General features: G+C 37.7%; 1 non-coding gene across 1 annotated transcript; it reads right to left on the minus strand.

Moving 5' to 3' along the window:
* Positions 1 to 2,218: 2,218 nt before the first annotated feature.
* On the minus strand, positions 2,219 to 2,292 carry TRNAT-GGU (transfer RNA threonine (anticodon GGU)). The gene has a single exon. It is a non-coding gene; the product is annotated as a tRNA-Thr (tRNA).
* Between the last annotated feature and the right edge of the window lie 7,096 nt (positions 2,293 to 9,388).

Genomic DNA, 9,388 nt, shown 5'->3' on the forward strand with positions numbered 1-9,388 from the left:
TTAGTTAATAAAAACTAATTACTTTATGGTAATCAGAAAATCTAATTAATGTCATACAAAGCCTTGTTTCCATTACACACACAAAAACAAAAGCTGGTTGTTTCAAAATCAATACTCGTCCCCAACACGGTGCTCAGTTTCGATTATTTGTAAAAACAAAAATGGAAACAAAAGTTTTGTTTTGAAAGTTATTTCAAGATTGTTTTTTTCCTTCAACAAACAAGAAAAAAATACAATATTTTAGTTTTTTCCCCAAAAAAAGTTTTTCCCTTTTCCCCCATTCTTATAACATCTGACATCATCTGGTAAAGACAGCTCCAAGTTATGTGCGAGGGGACATTTTTTTTTCTTCGCTCCTATATGTACTGTACACCCTATTCCAGGACATGAGAAGAAGTCCGCTCACACAACACCATCGGCCCAATGATCGAGCAGCGGCTAACGTTCGGAATTCTGACCGTGCAACAGCAGTTAATCAGCGACAGTTCGTGTTGGGTTTGCTGGTGAAAGCAGAGAGAGAGTGGTTTCCAATCGTCCACACCGTGTTCTCTCTCTCTCTCTCTCCGCAAGGCCAAAATGTTCGATATACGCTCATATACACCGTATATCGGACAGAAAAGCCGGGTAGAGGTTGGGGTAAGGCCGTGGACTTGAATGATTGATTGAATTGTCGAACCGACGTTACCTCGGTGAACGGGTTCGTGTCAACGCCTTCTAATGGATGGGATCGGCACTTGAACCAGGGGATATTATATATATATATATACCGGTGGCCAAATGTTTCTGACTCTTACGTAATGACCACTTTATTCCGTTGTATAGACACTTTGTTTCGTTCATGATACATCTTGTATCTTTGGTTCGGGAGTAGTGGACGAGAAATCTTGCGTTAATCCAACTATGCGTTCGCCGTATTATATTACGGTTGGTTGAATGTACATAATTCCAAGCGGTGATTCGGTTCCCGTACTTTCGCCCTTTGGGTAAGCGCTAAGAGAAAATCGCAACGTGAAGGTAAAGACTGTAAAATCTCGGTTTCTAGATCTTTTACGTTGGAGGAGAATAACACAGTTTCAATGTGTTTTAAGTATTAATGTGTCGGGGATGGGGTTGGTCGTGATGATACGAAGGGTACGTGAATATATTTAAGTTTGAATTTTTTTGATTTTATGATTAAAATACTAGATCACCAATGTAAATATCGAAAATTATGACGAAAAAAATCACACAAGTTCATAATACATTGGTGTTCTTATGTCTATATTATCTCACCCTGATGGGAATGTTCTACTTTGATTGACATACCGTTTATTGCTATCATTACAACCTCACTGTAAAGGTGCGCTGTAAGTCCTAATTCGACTTTTATCTCACCCACCGTTCGCCGTAGATGTATAAAAAAGCCGTATGGGAATCTCGCGCGGCAGAAGTGAAACTTCTACGTTTGACATGACTAGATTAATTATGAATTTTCAGAAATGTTTGTAATTATTATAAATATGCCAATATAATATGAATTATGCCAAATAAAATTCCAAAATGCATTAAAAACAGTTTGCACGCATGAGAAAATAATCCGACATCAATGTAATTGAATAAAAAATTATTCAAAATAAATGAAATTGTGCGTTATGACAGCGCAGCCAATTAGGAGCCGGCACTGTGACGTCACAAAACTTGCGTTCGCGTACGAAATATACTCTCATGTTGTGGGGTGGGTTGCGTCGTCACGGGGAGTAGGGAAAGGCAATAAACTGTCTTTGTCTGACACAAACCGTCCAAACCCCCAACTCCCCCTCTCCACACCCAACTTTATTTTCTTACACGCCCGAACCTCCATCTATTGACTTCCCCCTCCACCGCGCCTCATTTCCTTCTCGGACCTCCATTAGACAATCAGTTAGAGGAAATATAAAGCTAGGTTTTCAGGAAAAAGAAAGCATTTCAATTTGTATGATGAATTTCCTTTAAACCACAGAAATTCACTCTTGTGTCGCTATACAAGTTTCACTTCAATAATCTAAATTTTTATGATGTCCCCAACGTCATCTAATTTTCAAAAAAAAGTTGTTGCCCTGTTCAGCTTCAGGCCAATAAAAAAAAAAATAATAATAGATGTTCTAAGGTGCAATATTAATTGATATACTTTAGTTCAAAAGTCTAAGAAAACAATTTTCCGGATATTATGCTGAGGTGAACTCGGGAAGAAAAGTCATCACGTCTCCACCGGGACTCGAACCCAGGCCCTCTTGCATACCGGGCAAGCATGCTACCATCTACACCACTGGAGACTCCTGAAGTTAAGAGAGGCTACTCATGTCTCTACTTCAGTGCCTCACGCCACAGTGCTTGAAATAAGGAAGGCAGGGTAATGTCTCCAGTGGTGTAGATGGATTCTGTTTCCTTGATATCTTGGGCTGAGAAAAAAGTCATCTATCTCGCTCTAATCTGAGAAAAGTTGGGAAAGAACAGCATAAATGATCGAGAAAAAATGTTGTCCTTTAGTTTATACTGTTCTTTCCCAAATTTTCTCCAAGTTTTCTATAATTCAAAGCTCTCGGTGAGTATTGCATTGAAGAATATTGTGTATTTTTGTTAACCTCAGGAGAGAGAGACAGAAGTGTGTGTGTACAGAGGGCCGTAAACAAATTTAAATTTTTCATTTCATGAAAGACTATTTTCACTCTTGAAACAGGTACAGAGTGATTTTTGAACAGATTTCGAACTCTTTTTAAATAAGGATCGTACCTCTACGACGAGCGGTTGATGAGATAAAGGTCGGATTAAGACTTGCAGGACACCCTGTATAATGGCATTAGAAGAATTGTATCCTTCAAAATGCCCGATAATTGTGGGAAAATAATAACTGTGATAAAAAGCACCACTTTTTCACCTGGTGGTAAAAAACCGAACTACCTTTTTAGTGAATCTTTCTCTTCCCCCAAGGCCTTGTTACATATACCAAGTTCATCAATACATCTTTATCAGAATGGACGCTACATATGCCTGAGCAGTATCAAGTCAGTTTATTTAACTAAAACCCTGTACCTTTGCTTTAAATTATTGATCACCCCAATACACCTCCATATAGCGTGGATAGCAGAGGATATCTCAGTGAAGAAAAAAACTCATAAGAAAATCTGTCACATAAAATATGACTTTCCTCATATCCGGAGAATTTTAACTCATGAAAACGAATTCTTTCATCTGTGGTTAGTAGAATATTTATATCATATTTATTCCTTTCAATAAATAAGAAAAAAGGAGTCGAGCCAGTAAATGTACACACACACACACACACTTCCCCAGAATTCAATCTTCAAAGAAATCTTGATGTTTAAAATAAACATTTCACGGCAACAAACTCGAGAGCAGCAGTAGCTCGCTTTTGCCACACCGCAACTCTGTTCAATATTCCACCGACGAAACCAGAACGAGGAGACTTCGCATCGTGTCACGAAATTTCAAATCTCACCATCCTTTTCCCTTAATTCTTAAGTTAAACATACGCCTTCTCCCCCTCCCCCCACACACACAAATAGCGTTCCCGCTTTTAATGTATTATTATATGTATCTTTTCTATCGCCTATAAAGGCTGGTTGGATCTATGTTTAAAGAGAAATGAAGCGTATGTGCCGCTTTTCTCTTCTCTCTCTCTCTCTCTCTCTCTCTCTGTTCTTACTGTTCATTGGAAAGGCTGAGCGAGCACCTACGGAACCTTTGAACTAATTGTTAAGAATAACAGAGATTTGGACTGGCGCAATTAAAAGAATAACAACGGTTCTCTCTACGTATGGCTATTGGTTGAAGTAAGAAATAAAGTAAGGCACAGTATATACCACACGGACTAGTGGATTCGGATCCAATCAAGATTCGAAGAGGAGGTATATCTTGGACATTGAGGCCAATGAGCAAAGGGGAAAAAAGTAGTCAGGAGAAAAAAGTAACTGATACCGTAAGAATTCTTCGGGGATCAATTAAGGGATTGGCTTCACTAGTTACTGGATTTACCCTTTATTATTTTTCCTTTTTCTTTTTATACTCGTTATTTTCGTGTTTTGTCCTTGCCTTGGACTTGTTTCTTAGGCTACGCAAAGGTAGAAATAAAACAAAAAGATAAGGAAGAAACAAACAAACAAAAAAGAAGGATCCGAAACCAAGTTTTTCCTGCTTATAGTTAGTCTGGACAAGTATCTTTGATTTGGTAGCATGAGAACTTTTATGTTCCTCCTAATGTGAGAAGGCCTGACAATGAAGAAGACGTGGCGATGGTGGATGGTTGGCTATTTCATGAATGTCATGAATAATTCATTACATTTATGAGAAGGGGTTTTTGTCATGAACCGAGAGAGAGAGAGAGAGAGAGAGAGAGAGTGATGGTAGGTAAGTAGGAAGTGTTGCTGGGTCTCGGAAAGAAACTCGATCCCTTGATTAATGAGGAACTCCACGTAATGAACACCTATTTTCGTGGGAACTACCACCCCTGTATGTTGTTTGGAACGGGGTATATTATATGCATAAAAATGGAGTAGAGGTGTTTTTTGGAGTTAGTTCAAGAAGTTTTGCAACATTTTTGCGGAAATTTATTCCATGGTGGGCGTAAACGTGTGGAGAGTTTTTTTTTGCATTTTTTTTACCTTGTGTTTCCTGAATTTTGGATTCATGGCACAGTTCAGTTGACGGTAATTTTATTTAATGAACGTTATCTCATCAAGTACGTGTGCGAGCATGAACGGGTACGTAAGCGCATGAATTATTCTGGAATCGTATTTTTTTTCCATGTCGCTGACAATTATTCAGAGTGGATTAGTGAGTATCAGAAAGTAAGTAGAAATTAGAGGTTTTATATGCAGCCCTCTAAACTTGGTGGGACTTACGAGTACTCTACAAAAGAATAAGTAGCCCTCTAACATATTAGTTTGCCTGGGAGGAGGTTATAGTCCGCAGATCATGAGAAGCACGTTGCATACGTCGCATTACGCCACGACGGATGATTCCACTGTTTTCTTTTAAGTAAAGCGACTGCGCGTCGAGAACAGCGCATTAGCAACTGCGTTTCTCATTCGGCGTCTTTAGAGCTATTTTAGCTTCCTAAAAGAACCATCACAGTGGACACCATCTCAATGGCATCGTTATCGCAAAGTTTCTGTTACTTAAACCATGCCCCCCCCCCCCCGACAATGGTAGGGCTGACATGGCTAAAGCCCGGGAAAATTGATTTTTTTAAATAAAATCACTAAATAGTGACCCATGATTCATGGGTCACAAATTATTCATGGGCCATGAATAATCCGGGGAGGGGCCCACCAAAGATTCTACCCTTCCGCCGATTGCAGAATCCATGATGTAAACACTGGGTGCTCGAGCACCCAGTATTTTACATAACGGATTGAGTACTCCAACATTTAATCAAAAATCGAAATTTCATGTATCGAGGTATAACCAAAAACCCACAGGTATATAGTAGAGCATCAATTATCTGAAACAGTCGAGGACTGGAAGTGATAGCTGATTTTTCGGATAACCGATCATTCGAAGAAAAAAATTGTACCAGTGAAAAGGAATGATATGAAACCAAGAAATATTAAACACATAACTGTATATATTTTGTATCACACGGTCTTACAAATAACACACACAACTGACGAGCCTAGTTCCACAAGTTCAAAATGACCATTAAAGTAGGTCTACAGTTTAGTATCGGTCGCAACTGGAACATAGCGTGCAAATTTGAATTTGCTGACTGGAACACTTTCGGGTAACCGATGTTTCCATTGATCGGTATTCAGATAATCGATGCTCTACTGAAAAACATTCCAGACGGCCTTAGCAGGTAAGTATAATTTTGTGATCCTGCAGGACCTCAGAACCTTATAAATCTTTCTACACGGAATTAAATTTGGTGAAAAAACTCAGATCCTTCCTTTTTGGTGTTCGCTTTTATTATTTCTAGACATTTCATAAAGCCCAAAAGTTCAACCGGTCTTTTTTTTACTTTAATTGATGAAGTTTGCGCCCTCTATGGGTTCAACAGAGAACAAACGTAAAGTAAATAATTGAATATACTGGAGACTAAGACGGCTACAAAGCCATTAACCATCTCCAAGTCTGATTTTTTTGTCTTAAGTTTAACTATATTTGCTGTTATTTCCAAATGTTTTGTTTATGAGAAATGTGTACTTGGTGGTTAACATATATTAACAGATTTCGCGTGAAATCTTTACATTCAGTTGAGTGACAAAAAACTTTCTGAAGATATATAAAAAAAAAAAATCATTAATTAATGAAACAAAATTACAAATGAAATTATAAAAAATGTATATGTTGTCGAAAAGAAATGCTTATGATAGCAGCAGCATGTTTCTGTGCTTGTGAGAGAGAGAAAGATTTATAGAATTTCGCCGACGACGACATTGTCTATAGTATAGAATCTCTATACCATAGAAAATGTCACGGAGGCTTGTAGACGCTATGCCATATGCAGGCTATGTCATTCGTCTTTCTTTTTGGAGGATGTCCATCCTTTTGAAAACTTGTCTTGAAGTGCCATAAAAATGCCAAATTTTAAAACGCACAAAGAACTTCGTTTTTTTGTACAATGAACGCACAGCATGAAGTGTCAATTCGTACCCCACCTCTGCCACAGTGGTGGTGGTTGTCTGCTGAAGTTGGTTTTCGGTGGTTCCCAACTTCGAAGAGAGAGTTACAGGCCTACAACGTTACGATTATTCAATCATTACACTTCACTCATAGTTAAAAAAATCGATGGCAGATGGCACACTGCACAGAAATGTATTTTGGGTTCCCAACACGTACATGCGCATTCCAAAATGTATCGATTCGTCAGAAGTTCCAGGAATATGAACCAGGTGCATGTGTGGTTTAGTAGAAGTATGAAGTGTTAGTTGAAAATCATGCGGTAATGTATTATACATTTTAGGTGCTAAATAGCATAAATGTTTGCGAAATATTTCCTTTTTGTGAAGACGAATACAATATACTCAAATTCTTCTCAAAGACATTTTGTTTTTTTGTAGTACACAAATATTTATTTTCATGCAGGAAGAAGACCGATTTGTGGAAAACCAATTTTCGTATACCCAGGACATTCCAGATGCAGTCGACGCTCGTTATAACGACCCCACGTCACAGTGAAAATTCTCTTATAACTGTGGGGAGATTTTTTTTTTCAAATAGGTCACCGCCTCGCATTCACATCTCGAAGTTGTAAAACCACAGAAAACCAACACACATTTCACCTGCCCAATAATGCTCCGATAACAGGATTCGCTTGATCCAGGAACCTCACGATGCGCGTCCAGCAAAATACCTACATTAGCGCAGAGTACCAAACTAACTTACCAACTGCAAATATCTCAATAGTTCCGCTTATAAGTATTATTTGGTTTGAAGAATCTCGGGAAAGAGAAACCGTCTAAAATGACCGAGAACGCTGTTCTGAAAGCCGTGTCTATGGAATATTTCTAGAGATTTTGGGAATGCCAAAAGCTCTCAAGAACATCTTACCGACGTTCAATGTGAAAACGGAAAATTTTCTCCCATTCATAAACATTTAATATTTTGACATCTTTATCATCAAGAGGATGAGTTTCCGAAAGCATATAAAACTCTTAAGATTAAGTTTTCGAAGCCCTTGAAATCCTCTATTTCTTATTGAAGCGTTTGAAATGTAATATCTTATATCCTTATATTCAATATTTCACATGTCCTTCGTCTCTCTTCTCGATGAAGCCCGTTTTATACGGAAGGGGAAATGATAAAAGGCCTAATCTTAAGAAGAACGGTCCATACAATCAATCTTTTATTTGCGCAATTGACCCCGCAATTTTCGATCATAGAATCCAGCGTAGTAAGTTCTTTGAGTTTATGTCCATGTGCGATACGGCTTATTTCTTTTCCCCCGATAGGTGGATCATGTACTGAACCGAACACGTAAACTAAAAGAAGAAATGAAATTCTTGTGACATCGGAGCCGCCCTTAGGAATGAGCGACATTACGGAGCCCCGCAATCACGTTAATGATAATTTATTTCCTATATTTCGAATTTTTACTAATTCTAGAATTCTGAATTTTCATCAATTTTTAAAATCTGTGTTTTCATCTACAAAGAAATAATTCTGGAATTGTTTGCCAAAAAATCATTGTTTCTTATGGGTTCTGGAATCCTGAACTTTCATCATTTCTACAAAATCCTCAGTTTTCTTCAATTCTGGAATTATTTCTTCCTTTCATTCTAAATTTTCATCAACTCTGTAATTATTTTTCATGAATTCTGTAATTATTTTTCATGAATTCTGTAATTATTTTTCATGAATTCTATAATTATTTTTCATGAATTCTGTAATTATTTTTCATGAATTCTGTAATTATTTTTCATGAATTCTGTAATTATTTTTCCTGAATTTTTAATTTTCATCAATTCAGTAATTATTTTTCACTTTTTCTGAATTGAATTTCCATCAATTCTGGAATTAATTCCTCCGTTTTTCTGAGTTTTCATGGGTGTTGGAATGACGTATGCATTTTTGGATGCCGATTCTCTCCTCTCCCACAGAATAAAATCGGGGCGAAGGGTGCCCGAAATTATTAAGACGCCTCTGTCCCCCTTCCGCTATTATTTTCGCAACGGGTCCCGCGTCTGGTAAGGGAGACCCTGCATGATATGTTCATTACGAGAACAAAATATTATAAACATCAATATAGGAATCATAGAATTATAAATCTAATGAACATAATTATTTTATAGGGAAGTTTCTGTTAGAAAAGTGGTAGGAAGTGTATCATGAGAAACTATGGATTAGTTTTTTAACCATGGAAATATTGTTTCGATAAAAACGGATTATCGATTTAAGGTCTCATATACGTAATGTAACGACTTCCACGAACGTAATTAGGAGAAAGCCGACACCAAAGCTGAATCTCATTTATGATATTGCCTAGGCTTGATTACATCGAGGAAATAAGGAATTCCAATACTTTACATAATATACGAACTCTGTCGGAGCCAATAATTTGCTATTGCGGATTTCAGGATCGAAAATTGAGGGAGGAGAGGGAGCAAGAAAGAGAGAGGAAACCCTTTAAAATAAGCTCCGATACATTATTTCACGCACGTCAACTTCAATATGCGTGTTGCCGCATACACACAAAATCTCTTACCTTTACTCGTGGAGGCGGTAAATTAATACGCTTTTCCGAATAGGCAATCCGCTGAATGAATAACACACATGTACACACAACGTATCCCCGGCAATTGCGATGCAAGCCGCATTCATAAAAATCTACTTGTGCGTCCTCGGCTTAGTAATAGTATAATAAGTTCCATAAGCGCCTTTTGAAATGGTTATAATATACAAACACAGACGG

The sequence above is a fragment of the Pholcus phalangioides genome, unplaced genomic scaffold (genome assembly GCF_987345545.1).
Source record: "Pholcus phalangioides strain wild (caught in Gottingen) unplaced genomic scaffold, Ppha-v1.0 ptg000001l_1, whole genome shotgun sequence".
NCBI lineage: Eukaryota > Metazoa > Arthropoda > Arachnida > Araneae > Pholcidae > Pholcus > Pholcus phalangioides.